At 38.9% G+C, this 22,864-nt stretch overlaps 2 pseudogenes; both read left to right on the top strand.

The window, feature by feature from the left end:
* Nucleotides 1-17,020: 17,020 nt before the first annotated feature.
* LOC138804417 (U6 spliceosomal RNA) lies at nt 17,021-17,120 on the top strand (annotated as a pseudogene).
* Nucleotides 17,121-21,874: 4,754 nt separating this feature from the next.
* LOC138804410 (protein lin-28 homolog A pseudogene) lies at nt 21,875-22,505 on the top strand (annotated as a pseudogene).
* Nucleotides 22,506-22,864: the final 359 nt, after the last annotated feature.

Genomic DNA, 22,864 nt, shown 5'->3' with positions numbered 1-22,864 from the left:
CTAGGCTTTTCCTCTTTGCCTTTAGCATTCTAAATCTCTTAGGCTAGCTTTTAGTCTCTGTGTGATAAATGTGCGGCGAACGCCTTCTCGGCCAGCGAGAAAAAACGACCACCACACCAGGAGTCTTCTCAGATCACGCTTTATTGGAGAGCCTTTTAGTTGATGGGAGAGATTGAGCGCGAGAGAGCGTGCACCCAAAACATGGCCACTTATATAGGGAATAGGAACACGGGTCTTTCTATCATTGGTCTTCTGCCATTCACCGTCACCAGGTGCCACGGGATTGGCTGGGGACTCTACATGGCTCGCGCATGCGCAAAGCCCAGGACCCACCATCCCGCCAAGCACCGCCTGAAATGGAGTGGTTACCTCAAAGCTGCAAGGGAGTGGGCGCCATCTTGTAATGGTGTTTACCCTGGCTCCCTACAGTTCCCCCTTTTTTGTTTTTTGGCAACAGGTAAGAGTAGAGGTTGGGCCTCTGTCTAAAACATTAGGACCTTGCACTGGCCTTCGCCTGAGGGGCGCCTTCCCCAGTGATGACCAGGCCCGTCCGATGCCTTTTTTGCAGAGGTGGGATCTTGGGCATCAACCCACTTGCAAGCCAGCATGCTCTTCTTGAGGAGATGGTCCTCCTCAAGTGCAGTGCACTTGCCTTGCACCCTGTCCCAAATTGCAAGTTGCATACCTGTCCCGGTGCAATGGGATCCCCTAATCCCTCGGGGTGCTAAGGCTATGCAGGGTGGTAAGGCTTAATTGCCTCTCAGGGCCGACAGCCAGATCTGGGGTGAGGATCCACTCTCCAAAGCGGCTAATGCTTGCAAGATAACAACCTTGTCCCTTCTGGTTTGGGCTCGAAGGCGACAGACCAACCATAGGCAGACCACGCATCCTCCCAGGCAGCAGGCTAAAAACATTCCGACTCCCACCCACTCTTTGAAAAAGGAAACCGCAGAGGCCCAGTCAGTAAATTGTAACAGCCCACAACATCATCGGTTTAGCTATCACAGGGATTGCTATTAGCACTGTTGCTAACAGCAGGAAGATCAGCAGCATCAGGAGACGAGTGGATGGCATCTTCAAGAGGGGGTTCTTCTGCATTCTCCACCAACCTGGTCAGTCTCGTTGGCACCCAGTGAGGTACTTCTTGACTCTGTGGAAAAACACAAACAGCTCCCCTGGATCTCGTTATTACCGGATCCGGTCCATACCATTTATTATTAATAACATCCTTCCACATAACCATGTCTTTAGTATCCATGGGGTCTCTTGTCATATGCCGATCTGCGGCAGACTGATCGTTGTCATTTAGAATTTAAAAAATTAAGGGTAAAGAGCGCACGAGAAAGTCTTTACCTGGGAGACCCTACTCAGCAATTCCCCCTTTTTGTTTTTGAAGCATTTCTTTTATGCTTCTATTAGCTCTTTCCACTATACCTTGTCCTTGAGGATTGTAGGGCAGTCGGGTGGTGTGGGCAACCTGCATTTGTGCGCAAAAGGCGCGAAAACCATGGGAAGTATAAGCAGGGCCATTATCCGTCTTGAGTCTAAGGGGCTTTCCCCAAGCTGCCCAAGCTTCTAAGCAGTGTATTTTGATGTGAGACACCTTTTCTCCTGCCAAAGGTGTGGCATGAATGACACCAGAAAAGGTGTCCACAGACACATGTAAATATTTTAACTTACCAAATTCTGTCAGATGAGTAACATCCATTTCCCATAGGGCGTTTGGTCTCAACACCCTGGGGTTTACCCCCACATGGGGAGGATGAAGAAAGGTAACACATGATTTACAGGCTTTAACAATATCTCTTGCCACATGCCTGGACAAATTATATCTTTTCCTAAGGGTATTAGCAGGTACATGATACAATCTATGAAAGTCTTTTGCCAATTCTACAGGATCAGCAGCGACCAGAGCCACAGCCCGAGTTGCCTGGTCCACCAAATCATTACACCTTGCCATCGGGCCCGGCAACTTAGAGTGGGTGCGAATATGTCCAATATAGAAAGAGTGTTTTCTGTTTAAGATAAGGGACTGAATCTGTAACAAAACATTAGAAATTGTACTGGCCTGCTTAATTGAAGCAGCAACTTCAAGGGAAGCAACGGCATTTACAATATATAATGAATCAGAAAATAAATTAAAAGGTTGATCAAATCTTTTAAAAACTTCAAGCACAATTAAACATTCAACAGCCTGTGGGACATTCGGCCGAAAATTAAAGACTACCGGCTGTTTGTGTCCTTGAACAAAAAAGGCACCTTGTCCAGATTTTGATCCATCCGTAAAGATGGTCAGAGCATCAACCAAGGGCTCCTTTGAAGTGACAACAGGAAAATACATTAAATTTTTGTTAACTATGGCAAGCAGAGGATGCTTAGGATAATGGTTATCAACTACATTTGGAAATGAGCAAACAAGAATTGCCCACATATCCACTGTGGCTGCTAAAATTTCAACTTGCTCACGGGTGTATGGAATAATTAATTTATCTGGAATTTTTGCAAAGTGCATCAAACAATACTTTATACCCAAAATTGCCTGCTTAGCCACTAATTCAGGAAAATATTGAACAGTTTTTGCTCCCACAGAATTGCCGTGGAGCCACCATAAGGGGCCATTTTGCCAAAGAACCCCCGTGGGATAATTTTTTGTTTTTAATATACATAAATCGATAGGTAATTTTAAATCAACCCGTGAAAGTTGAGCCCTAGACAAAGCTGCCTCAACCTTTTGTAGGGAATTTAGTGCTAAAGGTGTCAGGGATCTAGAGGAGGTGACTTCAGGGTCGCCCTCCAAAATGGCAAATAAAGGTAACAACTCTGACCGAGGGAGATTAAGAAACCCCCTTATCCAATTAATATCTCCTGCCAAATGCTGAAAATCATTAAGTGTTTTGAGATGACCAGTTCGAATGGAAAGTTTTTGTGGTTTAAACTCAGTATGAGAAACTATGGTTCCCAGAAATTGAACAACACTAGTCTGTTGCACCTTCTCAGGGGCAATAATCAGTCCTTTATCAGCTAAGGTCTCTGTTACCTGCCCAAACACCTTATGAAGAGTCTCTACCGAGGGAGCAGCCAACAAGATATCATCCATATAATGGGCAATCCGTACTTTTGGAAATTTTTTCCTAACAGGGGTTAATGCAGCCCCTACGAACAATTGACAAATTGTCGGGCTATTAGCCATCCCTTGGGGGAGAACTTTCCACTGATAGCGAGCATCCGGGGTTTCATGATTAACAGAGGGCAAAGTAAAGGCAAAGCGCTCCCTATCCTTTTCATAAAGAGGTATGGAAAAAAAGCAATCCTTAATATCTAAAGCTAAAATAGGCCACTCTCGAGGTAACGCAGAGAGCCATGGAAGTCCCCTTTGGATGGGTCCCATAATTTGCATCTGGGCATTTACTGCTCTAAGATCATGTAATAATCTACATTTTCCGGAGGCCTTTTTAATCACAAAAATTGGGGTATTCCAAGATGACACTGAAAGCTCAACATGCCCCAGCTGCAGCTGTTCCTGGACAAGAGTTTGAGCCGCTTCCAATTTTTCTCGAGAGAGGGGCCACTGAGGAACCCACACCGCCTTTTGTGTTTACCAAGGTATGGGTACAGCACCTTCAGTGGAAGCTTTGTTTTCAGAGGCCCCTAAGAAAAACCCAAACCCTTCCTGTCCTGTTTAGGAAGTGGCTCTATCAGTTCCTTGCATCCTTGGAGACGCCGACCAAGCCCCAAGGCTGGCACAAATCCTTGCTGTTTCATCATATTCTGACTGGCCTCAGAATAATCATTAGTTAAAGTTAGCTTTAGCTGTTGCTGCACATCTCTTCCCCAAAGATTGACAGGGACGTCTACCACAAATGGCTGCATTTTTCCAACTTGGCCTTCGTCTGTTCTCCAAGTCAATTCTTTTGCACTTAACTGTGGGGCATCGGCATAGCCCAGCCCTTGTAAGGTCTGGGAGGATTTCTGAGTTGGCCATTGCTTTGGCCACTCCCCTCTTTGGATGATGCTTCGATCTGCCCCTGTATCCACCAGTCCCTCAAATCTTTTCCCTTCCACTTGGAGAGTTAGCATGGGTCTTTGGTCTAAAGTTATGGACAGGCATGTAAGGTCGACTCCAGTGGAGCCTAGCCCTTTATCTCCTCTCTCTATCTCCTTAGCAGGGAAGTTGCCATGAAGAGAAGGCAAAAGCAGGAGCTGTGCAATTCTATCCCCGGGAGAAATGGACACCTCTCCATCCGGGACATGGCAGAGGACCTTTATAGTCCCCATATAGTCAGGGTCAATCACTCCCGGGAAAATTATTAATCCTCTCATTGTGGAGGAGGAGCGTCCTAAAACTATTCCTACAGTGCCTTCATCTAGGGGTCCTGTCATGTCTGTCTCCACAATCTGGACACCCATCTGCTGTGTTAATACCCGTCCGGAGGTGGCACAGAGGTCCACCCCTGCGGAGCCTGAGGTTGCTCTCTTTGGCTGGGGGTTGTTGCGGGTGCTGTCCGGGAGCCAGAGTCTGAAAAGCCCCATAAATTTTTGGGCCCTGGGGACGAGGGCCCTCCTTCCCGTTTTTTGGCTCTGGTTCTGAATCAGCGTTTGGAGTAATTTGGGGGATAAAATGTCCATTGATGTCTCTAACTGACCTGCACTCGTTGACCCAATGCTTTCCCTTTTTACAACGAGGACACACTCCTGGAGTCCTTGGCAGCCTGGGTACGTTTTGCGCAGGACCACCATTTTGTGGGCACTGTTGTCTAAAATGTCCCAACTGACCACACCGGAAACACCCTTTCCCTTTACTATCTTTTGCGGCCCCGGCAGCCGACAAGACAGCAGCCGCCAGCCCCGCATTGGTCGGGGGCCACCTACTTCTCTGCAGGCTTTTAACCAAGCTTCTAGGCTTTGAGTTCTTACTGGGGTAATTGCCCTCTGACATTCCTTGGTGCTTTGTTCAAAAATGATTTGCTGTACAAATGGCATGGCTGTTTCCAGATTTCCTAACACCCGCTCAGCTGTCTCGAGCATACGGGCAACAAAATCAGAAAATGGCTCATTAGGGGCCTGCATGATTTTTGTTAGTTTGCCAGCCATCTCTCCCTTGTTTGGGAGGGCCCGCCAGGACATGTAAAAGATCTCGTTTACCTGGCGGTATACTTCAAAAGGATATCCTGTCTGGTCTACCGTGTAAGGTCCCTGCCCGAGAAGCATATCTACGGTCCAGTCCAGGTGCCCGTCACGGACATTTTGTCTGTATTGGGCTTGAGCCTTTTCTTGAACAATAGACTGGAAATCGAGGAACTGCCCATGATTGAGGCAGGTACGGGCTACCACAAACCAGTCCGTGGGCGTCATAGCATTTACAGTCAGTCTTCGGAGCAGGGCAGTGGTATAATTAGCTGTCACTCCATAAGTCTGGACTGCCTCAACTAAATCCTTAAGCTGGAAGTAGGAAACCGGCTCAAAATTTCTTTCATTAGTAATTGGATTTTCAAAAACTGGAAAGGGGGCCGCCAGCCGCGACCAGGTGCTTCCTTTTATAAAGTGACTCCGCCCCGCCGGCGGGCACGCCCGGGGGGCCGATGGGTGAGGGCCAGCTCCGTTTCCTCTTCCTGGCTGCTGCGGTACTCCCACCCTTAGGGGGCGCCACCCCCCATATCTGTCTGCCTCATACTCTGCCGCAGCCTCTTCTAAGTCTTCACTATCAGCTGGATCGAGCTGCTCTCCCTCCTCCTCTAACATTTCTTCCTCTGAGTCACTCACAAGTTCACTGCATTCTTGGTCCCACCCTTCCACATGTAGGGCTGAGAACCAGTTTGCTTTTAAAGAAGGGCATGGGGGTCTCCTTGAGACCCCCTCCTCCCTAAGACCCTTCTCCTTTTGTGAGGGCTGCAGTCCCTCCTGCTTTAATTCTTTAGGATCCTTTTGTCTTTTTTCCCTTTTTCTTTTAGGCCTATTTTCCTCCCCATTACTGGATGCTGACTCTGATAGACTATCCTGATGCTGTGTTAGTACTTTGCATCCTTCCTGGATTAAATCAAACCCTCCCTCCTCCAGGCAAGTGCGCACCATCAAAAAGACAAGCCACAAGGGAAGAAGCAATGCAAGCAACCAATAAATATCTAAATCTACAGTGAACAGCATACCTCTCCGCATGTTGAGTTCTGTCTCCGGTTCGGCCTCTCGCACGGGTCCCGGGTTTCGGCACCACTTTGCGGCGAACGCCTTCTCGGCCAGCGAGAAAAAACGACCACCACACCAGGAGTCTTCTCAGATCATGCTTTATTGGAGAGCCTTTTAGTTGATGGGAGAGCTTGAGCGCGAGAAAGCGTGCACCCAAAACATGGCCGCTTATATAGGGAATAGGAACACGGGTCTTTCTATCATTGGTCTTCTGCCATTCACCGTCACCAGGTGCCACGGGATTGGCTGGGGACTCTACGTGGCTCGCGCATGTGCAAAGCCCAGGACCCACCGTCCCGCCAAGCACCGCCTGAAATGGAGTGGTTACTTCAAAGCTGCAAGGGAGTGGGTGCCATCTTGTAATGGCGTTTACCCTGGCTCCCTACATAAATGTATCTCCTTCTATGCTATTTTTCATACCTTATCTCTTTTGATTTCTAAAAATCTCATTCTTTCTCTATTTCTCTATGAACATTTCCTGATACTAAATACATCTATACAGATGGCAGAGGATGCTAATGTAAGGGTCCCAAAGCTCATCAGTCATTAATGTAACAAAATGGAAAAGGAGGATATATTTCTTGCTACTTCAATTTTTCTGAAATGCTGCAATGTCATCATTTGGTTAAAATTTCCATTCTTTTTCTACACAGTGTCATTCAGTGCACATAAATGCAAATATGAGCCAGGTGCTGGTGGTCTACACCTGTAATCCTAGCTACTAAGGAGGTTGTGACCAGAAGATTGTGGTTCAAAGCCAGCTTTGTCAGGAAAGTCCATGAGACCCTAACCTTCAATTAATCACCAGAAACCAGGAGTGGTGTTGTAGCTAATCACCCAGGATAAGAGTTCAAGCCCCTCAAGAAAAAAAGTGGTGAAATATGACTTTCAGTTTCCCCCAAAGGAACGGCAAGATCAATAATCTTCCCAACCAAAAAAAAAAAAAAAAATTCCAAAATGATTCAGTGCACCTACTTTTGCTGAGTTATGTTATGGATTTTTTGCTGGATATATTCTCTAAAACAAATCGTTTAACTAGGGATACAGGTGGACCCATTGTAACAATGAGATGTACAAATCGTTATGTGGAAAAATGAACTTTACAACTTTGGTGGGGGGGGAGGACCGGATGGGGGAGGGGGGTATATGGGAAAGGATGGGAAGGGGAAACGAAAAGGAGGCAACAATGATTGATAAGAATTGTACTCGTTATCTTGCCCATGTAATTGTAACTCCTCTGTAAGGTATGCTCACAAAAAAAAGAAAGAAAATATGGTCAAATATTAGCTTTACAATAAGCTTCATCTAATATTTCTCATTTGAAAAGAGAAGACTGTACAGTTGATGACACTTGGCTTTCTTACTATCTTAGTTCAAAGCCAACCCAGGCAGCAGAGTCTGTCAAACTCCTATCTGTAATTACACAGCAAAAAATCAAAAAGTGGAGTTTTGGTTCAAGCAGTAGAGTACTAGATTTGGGGGCTGGTGGGCAGGAACAAAAACTGTTCAGGGACAGGGTCCAGCCTCAGGGTTCTAGCCCCAGAACCAACATAAACTAAACAAAAAAGCAAACAAAGAAAAACAGATATTTCATTGGGACCCTCCTTTAAGGACTACTGGTGTGAGAAATGGCTCCTTTTGCTGATCATACGCACTGGATGCTCTTTTGGAATCCTTATTGCTCTGGAGAACTCAGGACCAAAATAAAGGAATTGATAACTGACTCCTACAATAAGAGAATCATGTCAGGAGTGAAATATCCATCCATAAAACACTTTAAAACCTCCATGTCTTTGTTTCTTTGCAGTAGAATTTTTTTTGGGGGGTCCAGGCGTGGGCCTGAACTCTGGGCCTCGGCGCTTTACCTCAGGTCTTCAACTCAAGGCTAGTGCTCTACCACTTGAGCCACAGCACCACTTCTGGTTTATTTTTGCTTATGTGGTGCTGAGGAATCGAACCTAGGGCCTCAGGCATGCAAAGTAAGTTCTCTACCACTGAGCCACCTTCCCAGCCCCTGCAGTAGAACATATTTAAAACAACGTTATTTCCTTTTGTTCTATGCTGGCCATCAAATGGCACATTAGTTCTTTTTGTAATTCTCTCAACTAGAAATTTACAGAAAAATTATATATGAGTAAAAACACACTAGACAAAGTCAAGGACAGAGTTTTCTTCAAGACCTCGGATTCTCTTCTTTTACAGTAAAAAGGAAAGCACAAGTTAACTTGAACTTTGTAAATCCTCTATGTTCAATTCCTCTCCTTGGATCAGTTTCCACATCCAGTAACGGTTACTTCCGGGAACAATCTATGGTGCTGTTTGAGGTATATTGAATGATTTCTGACTTCAACGAAATAACACAAGGACACCTTTGGACCTGAAGTAATACGAGTTTCAGAGACAACTTAGTAAAGAGAAAATATGAAATTTATATTGCTTATAAATACATTATCCATGAGTATATTGAGTTCAAACTTTGTAAATTCTCTGTAAATTAAGGCAAATTTTAAAGGGGAAGAAGTTTCTCAGATCATTTTTTTTGTGAGTGTATGTTCTGCGCATTATTTCCCAAGTGTACATGAATTTGTTAACTCATGTTAACTATAGCAATAATAAGAGAAAGAGAAATTCTGTGTTTAAGTATAAGGGTTCAATACACTATAGAAGACTCTACAAATAAGACAACGTTGAAACAATAAAGCCAAGTCCAGTATGTAGATTTATGAGAGTGATATATAGAAAGCATTACTCCTACATGGAACAGGAAGTATGAGGCCACTCCCTTTCTAAATCATGCTTGCTAATGACACAACTTTGTAGAAAGTAGAATGGAAGAATAATTCTCTTTTCAATGCAAGTGAGATATAACAGCATAGACTTAATTGGGAAAAAAAAAGTCCATCTTGTGAGAGCAGGGTTATACTAGCTATGAACTGGTGGATAAGATCACATTTTTTCTTTCCTTTACTTATATATTGTTTGTTGGTGGTGGTCTTGGAACTTGAACTCAGAGGCTGGGCACTGACCCTCTGCTATTCAGCTCAAGGCTAGCGCTCTACCACTTGAGCCTCAGTGCCGCTTCCAGTTTTCTTGCAGTAAATTGGAGAAAAGAGTCTCCGGGACTTTGCTACTGGGCTGGATTTGAACTCCAATCCTCAGATCTCACCACCACCCAGCTTAGGATCACATTTTTAACAGTGTACACTCAGCATATGTAATGTGTATGTTCATCTATCTTTATATGAATTCTTGAGTTGAAAAGCTGGGCTACAGCTTTGACTTTACACTCACAAAAATCTTTGTAGTTTAACAGTAGATTCCACTGGATAAATAAAACCTAAGAATGTAAAGGAGTCTGGGAAGTTCAGGTTGCATCCACCTGGGCAGAACAGTCTTTGAGAAACTATAATTAACCAGCCAAAAGATGGATTGGAAGTATGGCTCAAGTATTAGAATACCAGTCATGAACAAGATTGCTGAATAAGATTTTGACGCTTTTGCATACATACATACAATCATACACATATATATAGAGACACTTATATGTGCACGCACAAATACAAATATGAAGCAACTCTCAGAATATGTAGAAAAGTTAGAAAACAATAGAAAATATGTCCTGAGTAGACTAGAATCAAGTGATAATTTGTAAAATTAAAAAATCCTCAAGCGAACATTCTTCAAAAAAGTGTGAGAAAATTACATAGATAGAGATCGGGATAGTAAGAGATTCAAGTAATCAGTATTAAAGGGATTAGATCCATGGAATGAATCAGAGACCCCGCAGGTGCATTTGAAAATGTTCATATCCTGCGTCAAATGTTAGAACATCTTTGAAAATAGTACATGAACAGTCTGAGAAGTTTAGTGGATAATATAACTGGAGAAGTTCAGAATTGCTAGTCTGGGCCTGGGAAGGTGGCTCAGTGGTAGAGTGCTTGCGTTGCATACATGAAACCCTGGGTTCCATTCCTCAGCACTACATAAGCCAAAAGAAAAAAGCCGGAAGTGGCTCTGTGGTTCAAGTGGTAGAGACCTAGACTTGAGATGAAGAGCTGAGGGAGAGCACCCAGTCCCAGAGTTCAGGCCCCATGACCGGTTCCAAAAATGAATAAATAAATAAACAAATAAGTAAATAAATAAATATATATACATATAAATAAACCAAGAAACTACGGTGGGGCAATGTGATACAAACCTTCAATTCTAGCACTCAGACTGACAGGAGATTAGAGACTGGAATTACATAGTGATACCTTCCCTGGACCAGGTAGTATAATTTTCTATTATTAAAAGATACCAAACCAGAAAGGAATACGCAGTTGGAAGTTTGGGCTAATTTTGTCATTATGTTTTGAGAAGTCGTTTCCTATTGAAATGCAACTCATATATAATCCTCACTTCTGCTTTTAAATGCTCTCTTCATTACAGAACATTCCTAGATGCAAAATGGCTCATAATTCCCATGCAAAATTAGAAAAAGTAAGTAATCATCATTCTGTTAGATTCCAAGGAAAGGATGAAGGATTACAAAAGCTTAAGCCTTGAGGAATAGCAAAGTTCATCTAATGTAGGAATTGATAGATCTTTCTAAATTAGAGTTCAGACTTCAAATAAATAATTTGGTGTTGTTTGTAATTTCATATTCTATAAGATACTACAAAATTCTTTTTAAATAGTGTGTTTACTTGACAAATTTACAAATGTTTCTTGCATTCAATTTGCCTAGCATATTATTTCAAGAGAGTTATAATTAGAACTCAGTTAATAGATAATTCCAACAGTTCCTGTATAAAATGATAATGTAAATAATGTAGACCGAGTTGCCAAGAAATGGATATTAATTTATAAATTTAGAAAAACAGCAATGTTTTGAGGCTTTGGTATAACATGTTATGAAGAGAATAATTGTGTGACTTCTTTCTACCTGTATGTAACACAGGAAGCAATTTCCTTAATTAAATGCCTCTGTATAAAATAAGAAAAATGCTGGGTTTGGAGTTTGTTTTTATTTTTGTTTTTGTTTTATTGGTTTGTCCTAGGGGTTGAACTCTGGGCCTGGACACTGTCTCTGAGCCTGTTAAGCTCAAGGCTTGTGCCCTACCACTTCAAGCTCAGTACCACTTGTGTCTGGCTTTTGCTGAGAAGTTTATTGGAGATAAGAATCTAGGGATCTTTCCTGCTGGGTGGGCTTTGAACTGTAATCTTCCGATCTTAGCATCCTGAATATCTATGATAGTTAAAAAGTATAAATATATATAATATTTTCAAGAATGCCAGTGGAGGAAAAATGATGCAACCCAGTTTATTGTGGTGTTCTTTCCAGAACACACAGGGCATCCCATTAGCATAGGTGTAGTATTTTTTCCAATAGAAATAAGTTATTTGTGATGGGAATTAAGGGAATTTTGAGGTGCACCCTACAAGTTGGAAACTGTTGGTCTAGGATGACTTTATGGCATAAATTTTGGGATTGATGGTCATAGAAATAATAGCTTAATCTGATAAACAATTGCTTAATCTTGAAGAATTAATTATAACAAGCTTCATAGTTTTATCCTATACCAGAATGTGGCTATTTTTCTGTTCACTTCTCAATGTGTAACACCCCATTGCAAAATGCAACTATTGCAGAATTACATAACATGCAAATAGGTACTATTTTGAATCTCTCAGGTATGGAGTGTTCAGAATTTGAAAGTGAGTAGTTATTAGTAGTTATTATTTTGAGGAACACACATATTCTGTCCTCTTACACAACTTATTTACTTTTAAAAGTTATGGGTTTTTATAGAATTAATCAGTTGTCAGTTTTAGTATGAGAAAGTACAAATTTATTATTTTATGAAAATATTGGCAATTATATTGTGAAAAAATTGTCAAGTTATATAACATTCATGTTGATGGTCCTCTGATAAAGAAGGGGTAATTAATTCAAATTAGATGCCAAATAGTACGGATTTTTTAAAAAGTTACATTAAAAACAACAACTGCAAATAAATATCTCTGTCCATATCTTGGAGTTTATTTTGCTCAGCATCAGTTTATATGCTCATATATATGCATAATAAAGAAACTGGAAAATAATAGTTTCATGGATAATATATCATGAAAACAACATGTTAACTGTTTTTGATGGTAAAGGTGGAATTAGGATTGGTAAATTCGCGATTCTGATAAAGGAATTTCAAAAGAGTTTTAAAATTATGACAGGTAAATTTTAATTGTTCAAACTTTTTAACTTAGCCTATTAAAATTTAAAATTGCCTGGGAAAATAGGCTTTCATGCAAAAAAATCCATGGAGACTTAGCTGAGAGGGAGCAATGTGGGTAAGATGGCTCATTTTTACACTAAACAAACAAGCCTCACAAACTGTGCTGTAAATCCTGTAGGCTAACATGCGAATTGTCCTTACCCAGGAAATACAGTCTTACTGTGAGAAACAAGGTTGTTGTATAATTTAAACTAAACAGTAATTTTCTTAAAAAGATAATTTTGGTCAAAATATTTACGGAGAAAGTGCCCTTCAAAATGAAAGAACGTATTGAGTTTACACAGTGTCTTTGCACTTGAAGCACTGAAGCACAGAACAAAAATCTGATTGGATACTTCACATTTCTAAGTAGCTCAAAAATATAATATCCTCATTAACATGAAATAGTGAAGACTTCTCTTATTACATAAGCCAAAAAGTTTCGGGATCAGAAAAGAATTGAGCAAATTGCAAAGGTAAGAAAACGCGTTCTTAGAAGCCCTAGCTAAGGGTACTGGCTTCAGCCATGGAGGGGGCCAAAACTTTTTGATATAGATTGTCTTAATGTTTTTGCTACCTAAAGTGATTTTACAGAGCCTATTTGGCTCAGTATAATGCAGAAAAAATTGAATGAAGACATGAAAATAAATTCCACCTCCAAATAAAAGAGTTTTAAAAGAGAAACCTGAAGATGTAGCAATGGCAGATGCAGTATAGTCCTTCACCTTCACTAGACTTGAAGCCAAGAAACTGTGATTAATTGGAAATCAGGCAAGAGCTAAGAAGGGACATAGAAGTAGGACATAGAAGTATTGTCCTTTGTAACAGACAATGTAATCCAAGGAATGGGTGATTTAACTCTATTCTTCTCCATACATCTTGTTGAGCAAAAGCAAGACCAAGAGAAAAATAATCTATTGAAATGATTTTGCAAAGAATTATTCCACTGTTCATAATATGGTATCTAAGGAAAGTCTTAAGAGAGAAGATAAAAGTTGTAAGAGAGAAGATAAAAATGGATTATTCTTCAGTTTCCTCTAAGCATTTTGTTAGCAAAATATATCTTTGAGGTTAAAAGTGACTGAACCAAAAAGGGGTGGAGTACTTATTTTTGTGGGCACATTAGACACAAGAAGATTTCAAGTTAAAGAAAAAAGAAAAAAATATAGCTAAATATTTGTGATTACAGGTTCTTGGACTGGTTTTTTGGAGACAAAGATTTGCATTAGTGTTGGTCTTCATAAACATAGTTGTGACAACAAAGAAGGAAAGAAAAAATTCCAAATCTCTTGACTTTATTAAAAGTATGAAAATAGAGTAGTGAAGAGATTGAGAGAAAACAAAGAGAACTGCTTTCTCTCCAGTGGAGTAATAGGTTCTTGTTCTTGTTTCTTCCATTCTGTCTTTACAAGCTATCAAATGTGCCTCAGGACTGGAGTATCCAGTTCAGACAAAGAACATTCGCAGAAGAAAATATTTGCAGTAGATATAGGTGATTTATAACCTTAGACAATCTATTTAAATCTGTTTAAAATTCTCCCCACACCCCAAACTGCCCTCTTTGCACAGCTTTGTTTGCTTTTCCAAAGACTGACCTTCATTAACTATTTAAAATTTTGATAGGTCATATTCATACTGTCTAGAGATTGCTGTTTGGTTGTAATTTTTGTATGTTTTTGTTTGTTGTTGTGTGTTTTAACTGAATTTCAAAAGGTTGTGCAAGTGTGTTACAATTAAATATGTCCATCTAATTGTCTAATGCTCCTGGATCAGAGTCACTCCTTCTATCAATCTGAACCAACCCTTTCTCCAAGATTTATTTCAGATTTACCACTTCCTTTATTACATGTGTACATTGAGTATTCTAGCTGTACTTGTCCCTTGTTGTATTTTTCATTCATTCTATTTCTTTACTATTGTTCCTCTCTGTTTTCAATTTCCTGATAGTCATTCTGTTAAACTGCCTGTTAATACTTTGAAAGGTTTATATACATTCCATGGAGTTTCAATCCCACATATACATGAACTGATGCCAGTTTATATTTCCATAATTCATTCATCTGCAATAACAATTTGCAAGACTGAAGATGTGAATCACTTAGACATGATTTTATTCTCATTCATTTGGAAGATTAATCTTTAGGCAGCAAGAAAGTTTAAAAATTACTTAGAATGTATTCCTAACTACCAGTTTTTATAAATGGCTTTGTACAATGGTGTGTGATTATTTAATTTTACCTAGGATAATATTTTCTACTACCTATAAGTTTTGGAAAAAGAAGAAAACTAAAATTTACGAGTGTAGAGGAATATGATAGAAATAGAAGACATATTTTATATTTGTCACATCTCTGATCAGTACCCAAATGCAAGACTTAAAGTCATATTTCTTACTATATTAGACAGATAGGGAACACATAAAACAACACTTGATAAAGCAACTATTAGTGACTTTTTAAAATGTACGTTCTTATGTGATGAAATTTACTTTATTAGCTAATACTTGGGTTTGGAATATGGGAGGCTGATCTATTTAACACATTTATGGAAGGCACCTACTAAACAACACAAATGGTGGGGGTACTATTTCTACACTTTAATGAATGAATTTGGTTGATATTAATGTTGGGTAAGTAAATCAACTCTATTTTAACTTGCTCCCTACACTTCTAAGCCTTTTAATGTCACTATCATCTACTTGTCAAGTGTTATTTTGGCAAATGTGATTTTAAATAGTTTATTTGAAAATGAATATACTTTCAGGAGATTAAGGGTAGGTTATCATTAGTTTGAGAATAACAACATTTTTATACTATACAACCTAGTTTTCTGAAGTACCGGTGTTTTGAAGCACTAAGGATCTTCTTACTTAATGTTTTTCTAAATTATATTTGACCTCTAAATCAAGTTTTCCTAGCCTTGGTAGACCAATTATGGATCTAGCGTTCCAGAAACTATTTTTGGCCAACTTATGCTGCACTGAAATCTTTCATTAATCATTAGGAGAGGGGTATTAAAAATAATCTTGTTCATTTGTGATTTTGTTCACTCATATGGGCTGGTCATTTTTAAATTGAAAATTTGAACTACAGTACTTTCTCTCATATTTTGTGATCTCATCTTTCATTTCATGTTGCCTTGCATTTCACAGTTGATTACTGCTAATTCCTGTAAGGAATTGGGGACCTGAAATATTATAGGACATGAGAAATTGAGATTAGTCTTCAATTACTTTCTGTTGGCATGTTGCATGAGCCTAAGTGAGAAGTCTTGCCCTTGTTATCTGATGTTGCAGATATTTTGAACCTGGTATCCTAGGGCCCGTGGGTCCTGCAGAAGAATAATAGCTTTTAGACATCATATCAGCAAAATTTGGGTATAATCAGTAAGAATGCTTCAGAAATATGGAGAAAAACACTTTGGGACCACCAAGTTAAAACAATAAACAGAGTATCAGAGTAAAATCACATACATTAGTGGAAAACAATACTGTTATTTTACCATATGAATTCAGAAGACCACGAACACATAGAAGGTATCACAAGTTTATACCGAAGACATTGAATTGATACTTTTTATATTCTAATATATATTCTAAACCTAATTATTTATATTCCAATCTATTTATGAGTATAAATGTCAATATATTTGTCAAACTATCAATTCTAGTAAGATTCACTGTGTGAAATTTAAAATCAGCACATATAAATATAAAATATATAAGTATATATAATATAAAAAAAGCAATTCTGTTTTAAAGTATTATTCCATTATCTCTACCTCAGTTTTTGGTAGAGTTAGATTTAAAGCTTTACCATTTGTTGATTTACAGCCTAGAGGCAAGAGATACTTATGGACTTCTCCAGGAGCTATGGAAATATTTGGTGATAGAAAGTCAGTAGTTTAAGTTCCTGCCTGGTTGGATGATAGACAGGCAAGGACCGTAGGTAATCATGCATATGAACAATTTTTTCACCTTCTTGGCTTTAGCTACTTTTGAAATGATAAGTATAATAAACAAGTATATTTTGATAAAATGCCTTCCATTCTAAACAATTCTGTCTGAACTGTTCATCTCTCTATGATCTTTTGTAACTAAGGTTAGTTTTGTTCCAGTGGACAATCTTTGCTGTCACGGTAAGATATTCTGATTGGTCTGTTCCTACATGGAAGAAAGGTAAAGGGTCAGCTAGACATTTGTCCCAGCAAGACCTCATTTGGGAAATTTTAAGTTGCACAAGTTAAGAAGTAGCTCTTAAGCAAGGCTTTCTTTGAATCCATTAGCTCCACAAAGCTAACTCAGTTGATAAATACTTGAAAAGCAATCACCTTTGGACATAGCTGTAAAGGCTTCAAAGTATGATTAAATTTAAAATGAAAAAGACAAAATAGTCATTGACAAAAAATTGCAAATGTGAGCAATCGACCAAGAAATACGTTTTTTTCCATTATACATAGAATTTTAGAGAAATAAGATCAATAGAATTTTTAGGAACAATAAGGGTTCCTTGTTATAAATAGTCAACCATGGATATATGCCTGTATAAAGAGTGCATCATTAAGTACTTAAATTTAGATGATACTACATGTTTCAGCAGCAGGCCTACCCAAATTACAACAATACAGAGATTAACATAGCACTTGCCGAAGGATGATATGAAAATTTGTGAAGTATTCCATATTTTTCATTCTTCTGATGCAAGAAATGAAAAACAGTTAAAAACAGTTATTAAAAATTTCATTACAAAAATAGAAGTGTAACAATACGTGTAATTCATAGAATTAAAGGTTAGTTTGACATCAGTATATTAAATCTTCACCTGAGAAAGGCCTTTACATAGCATAACCTTTACAAAACTTGAAATTAGTTAACATTGTCATTTTATCCCAAAGAAATAAAATAATACAAGGACCTAGGAAAAAAAAGAATCTTAAACTTTTTCTATATGCAATGCAATCTGAAAGGACACATTTATTAATGAACATATACATTATATAACAATGTAGAATTCAAAGTATTATATCTAGGAGCGAATTAAATAGATTATGGACATTATACAAACAGATATACTTTTTTCAGAAAAGCACCACGAACATCTTTAGTTTCTATACTATTTATTTCAAAAGATAAGTTAAAATTATTTCTGATTTGAAAAAATCACAAACTCTGCAGAAATCATTATAGATGTACACAAACAACTCTTGAATGTATTTTGACATCAAAGTCAGGCAATTCACTTGGATGAATACATGGAATCCATGAATTTTTAAAGTAAGATATTGCTGTTGCTTTGTATTTTGAAAATAAAAATTGTAGGGAAACAAAGGATGGACTGGCATTTTTGAAATTTAAGAAACTCAACCAAACCATTACAACTTAGGAGAACAATTTGTACAGTCTTCCACAACTTCAAAGAGGTAGTAATACTTACTTATCCTTTTGGAAATATCAAATGCAGTTTTCGAGATCCAAAAGAAGAAATTTGCTTGGATCTTCCTCAATTTTTTTCTTGCAAATGATACCATTCCTCATTTTTTCATCTTACTTCCTGTCTTCGTCAAAATTGCTTAACCGGAGACTTTGAGTGCCAGTGGGAATGAGATGTCCATGTTTTTCTCCAATAGTTCACATTGATTGAACTGGTCAGAAAAATCTGGTGAATTTTCTGCATATATTTATTCACCATGATTTATTTTATCTTTTTTCCATTTTTACTACTCTAAATTATTCTAACTGGAGAGTAGGGAATTTATAGAGAGCAGAGGAAAGATTTTCCTCAATATTCAAAGGTACAGACTGAAAATTAGGACCAGTGGTGTCTTCATGTGCAGCTTATTCTAGGAATGAGAAAATAGGAAACAATGGCTTCTATGTAAATGATTTGGGAAATACCATGTTATAGTGTAAGAGAACTCACTATTCAACTTATGGGCTTAAAGAACTTTCTAATAGCTTTCTAATGTTGGTATTCAACATTAGAATAAATGTATAATGCAGTAGTAAAATAGAAGTCCTTTGTATGACTACCTAAATTCTTGTTTTATTAAAGACATTTGTTTTCATCTAAAAAATAGGCCTGTCTATTGTCTTCAGGTGATTTTGATGATTGAAGATGCTTAATGAGAAGTCAAAATGTATTAGTAGTCCTTTTCTATCAAATAAATTTCACTTTTTCTTCTTGGAGGATATAATGATCAAAGCAATAATTCAGAATCAGCAAGCAATCATTCAGAATCGTGCTTGCATTGCAAGTGAATAACCAGTAAGTAATCCTCGATACCATTATCCACAAAGATTTGTCACAGATACAATCTGCCTGCCTTCTCTAGCTGCTTTCCTAGCCTGAACCTATTCCTTCATTGTACAGGAAAAGTGTGATTCAACTGATTTTAGTCAGATCTGTTAGTAGAATTATCAAGTATTTAGATTCTTTTTTTAAAAATTAGTTGTGGGGCCTGAACTCTGGGCCAGGGAACTGTCTTGAGCTGTTCAAATCAAGGCAAGCACTCTACAACTTGAGGCACAGCACCACTTCTGGATGGTTCTGTTTATGTGGTGCTGATTTGGGAAATGGCAGAGCAGAAAGTGAAATGATGCAACCAAAAATATAAAAACAAAATAAATTAGGATAATTATGGAGCAATCATATTGTCTATGAGAACCATGAAAGAGAGAGAGGAAAATAGATAGAGATGTGCAATGACCTAGCTAGCCACAAAATCCATGCTTCTATTTTTTAAAAGAGATGGAATTAGAATATATGAATTTACTTGAAATTAGTAAATACATTTTTAGTAGCCTACATAAAGAGTCAGAGCTTTGACCAAATTACAAACAAGAATCTTAAAACTTGTGCTGGGATGGTGGATCAGTGGTAGAGTGCTTGCCTTGCAGCTTACTACAGCAGAGACTATTTCCAAAAAGGCCACACATATGAATAATAGGGATGAGGATGAGTAAACCCCTCTTCATTGGGAAGCCTAGAGTGGAAAACTAGAAATTGTCCATGAGTTGGTAGCTCAAGGCAGATATTCATGCAATAACTGTGAATGGCTGGACACCCCTGTACAGTGCTTATATGTGGAACATATTGCAACAGCACACACACACACACACACACACACACACACACACACACACACACACACACACACACATCATCATCATCATCATCAGATTTCTTCTTATTTTTTGCATATGGTCTTAAGAATAAATTTACATTACTAACATGAATTTCTGACAGGAAAATATCATCACTGTACATCTTGGTTGTATGCTCTCAGCTTTAAATTACTAAGTATGTGCATTAGATAAGTATAGGAAAAAGTAGGAGCCACATCGGTGGCTCAGGTCTTTAATCCTACCTAATCAGAAAGATGAAATCGGATGATTGTGCTTTGAAACCAGACCAAGAAAAAAAAGTCCATTAGATTCTGATTTGAAAGTAACCACAAAAGCTTGAAATGGAGCTGTAGTATAAGCATTAAAATGCTAGCCTTGAGAAAACTAAAACAAAAAAATAACAAATTCTGGAACAGAGTCAGGCCCTGAATTCAAGCTCTAGTATTAGCACAAAACGAATGAATGAATGAATGAATTATCTAAAAATAAATTAAGTGGTCACATGTGGAGAGGCAGGTAAAATATAACAATCGTGGAGACTGGATTATGTATTATTTTGTAAAAAGGCAAATTATCATTTTTCTTAATCATTAATATTTTATTTGAACTTTATTGTACAATAAACCCTGAGTTTGGCATGCATGTATGTGTGTGTGTACATGTGCGCACATGTGTGTGTATGTGTGTGTGTGTGTGGTTGCAATGTTGCTTGCCAATGTGGATAGAGTGAGGCTGAAAAGAGCTGTGTTGAAATGTTGTTATTTATCAGGGTTCCATCCTGTCATTTCAGTGGAACCACCCTTCTGTACATTTTATTTGTCAAATAATAACATCCTCATAATCAAAGCATTTACATCATTAAGTTAGATAAAAGAGATCACTTTCGGTTCTTAGTATATGTTAGGCAAGAAGATACACATATAATTAGGTAGGGAGTTATTGCTGTAAGATGACTGTCAGTACAAAATATGTATTTGACATCTTAAATTGGATATACTTTTAAGATATACTCATAGAGTGATTTTGACCAACTCAACCAAACAGGTATTACTCTGGTTATTCCTGTGAAACTCAAGGTGGATAAACACTTTCCAGATTTCTGTTGAAAATAACTTTGTTTGTAAGATCATATCTATTCACACTAAGATAATAAACCCCATATTTTTTAGGTTTGAATATCCCATCATATTTACTGAAAATCAGTATTGTGGATATGTTTGTTAGATATACATTGCAAAAACAAACAAAAAGCATGTGTCACCTCCAGATAGTGGATGCATTTGAAGTTGTTTTGTACATACAAATGTTTCTTAATTAATTGTTCTTTTGTGGGAGTAACTATCACAACTTTAACAAATAAGGATTTTTGAATATCTTTTCCAATATAAATAAGATCCCAGAGAAAGTCTTGCAATTTCTGAAAACCCTTTGAATATTTTATGATCCTAACTACTCAGGAGACTGAGATCGGAGGATCACAGTTCAAAGCCAGGCCGTGAGACTCTTATCTCCAATTAACCACCAGGAAACCAGAAGTGGCACTCTGGCTCAAAGTAACAGCACACTAGCCTTGAGCTGAAGAGCTTGGGGACAAAGCTAAGGCCCAGAGTTCAAGCCCCACAACCGAAAATAAATAAATAAATAAATAAGTAAATAAATAAATAAATAAATAAATAAATAAATAAAGCAGCCGGGTGCTGGTGGCTCACACCTGTAATCCTAGCTATTGAGGCTGAGATCTGAGGATCATGGTTTTCAGTTCATTGACTATACAGCTAAAAACATTTCTGAAATAAACATTGTTAAAATCTGAAAATGTAAATGGGTATATAGGCTTTTTATGCATCATTTTATGAAAAGCCAGTTTTTATGAAACTAAAAGATATAGAATAAAAGAATGGAAGTGAATTGGGTGAGCTAATTATTAGTATAACTTTGTTTTCTATTAGCACAGTCTTTTGAATTACATGATGAAGTTAAATTATGTCCTTTGTGACACTATGCTTGTTATTTTTAGAATCTTTGTAGTTATAAGAGTGAATTTGAAAAAAAAAGAGTGAATTTGTAGTATAAATAGCCTTTGAAAATGATTAGGATTAATCTTGTGTTTTGTGTCCTATTCCCCTAAAAATGAGTTATTTTCAAGTGTTAATAGTTTATAATTGAATCTTCAGTATCATAAGAAATTTTGAAAAAATGGATTGTGCGGGGTAAGATGTAGCTGCCTCTTCTCTGAACCTCCCCTTTGCCTCCGGACTTCTCAGGGGCCAGCAGCAGCCCGACCAGGGGCACGGGAACGAGGGCTCAGCAAATGACCATGGGCTTGGTGTCCAACTAGCAGTTTGCAGGTGGCTGTGCCAAGGCAGTGGAGAAGGCGCCAGAGTAGGCGCCGGGGGATTCGGCTCAGGCGGCGGAGGAGCTGCAGCTGCTGCACAGGGCCGGCATCTGTAAGTGGTTCAACGTGATCATGGGGTTCGGCTTCCTATCCATGACCGCCTGCACCATGGTCGCGCTGGACCCCCTGGTGGACGTCTTTGTCCACCAGAGTAAGCTGCACATGGAGGGCTTCTGGAGCCTGAGGGTGGGAGAGGCTGTGGAGTTTACCTATAAGAAGTCTGCCAAAGGCGTAGAATCCATTGGATTCACTGGGCCCAGTGGGGTGTTCTCTTTGGTAGTGAGAGGCGGCCAAAGTTGAAGAACATGCAGAAGCGCAGATCCAAAGGAGACAGGTGCTACAGCTGTGGTGGTCTAGACCATCATGCCAAGGAATGCAAGCTGCCACCACAGCCCAAGAAGTGCCACTTCTGCCAAAGCATCAACCACATGGTGTCCTCCTGTCCACTGAAGGCTCAGCAGGTCCCCAGTTCCCAGGGAAAGCCTGCCTACTTTAGGGAAGAAGAAGAAGAAGAGATCACAGCCCTGCCCTGCTCCCCGAGGCCCAATATTGAGCCACCAGAGTAAGGGGGGCTACTCTTGCCAGCAGGAAGTTTCAAGGAGAAGGCATGAAACGGCAAAGTGGAGAAAATGGGGATATGGGATGGGTTGGTGAGTAGCTGGCACTGCCATATGGCACTGCCGGGATGTCCCAGCATCACCCCATCTTGTCTTTTGATGAGGGGAAGGGGTGATGCATAGGAATCCCATCATGATCTATCCCAATTCAAGTGAGGGGCTTTGGGGGAACCATTTTGAAACCTGCATACTTTATATGATAAGCTTCACCTGTCCTACATCCTTCCCCTTCCTCTGCCCCCCCCAGCCTCCAGCTTCTAAAAATGACCCAGATTGGCAAGTTGTTCCTTTAAAG

The sequence above is a fragment of the Dipodomys merriami genome, unplaced genomic scaffold (genome assembly GCF_024711535.1).
Source record: "Dipodomys merriami isolate MVZ:Mamm:240054 unplaced genomic scaffold, mDipMer1.0.p SCAF_361, whole genome shotgun sequence".
In the NCBI taxonomy this organism is placed as follows: Eukaryota; Metazoa; Chordata; class Mammalia; order Rodentia; family Heteromyidae; genus Dipodomys; species Dipodomys merriami.
The sequence above is the reverse complement of the archived record's forward strand: the minus strand, read 5'-3'. Positions and strand labels throughout refer to the sequence as shown.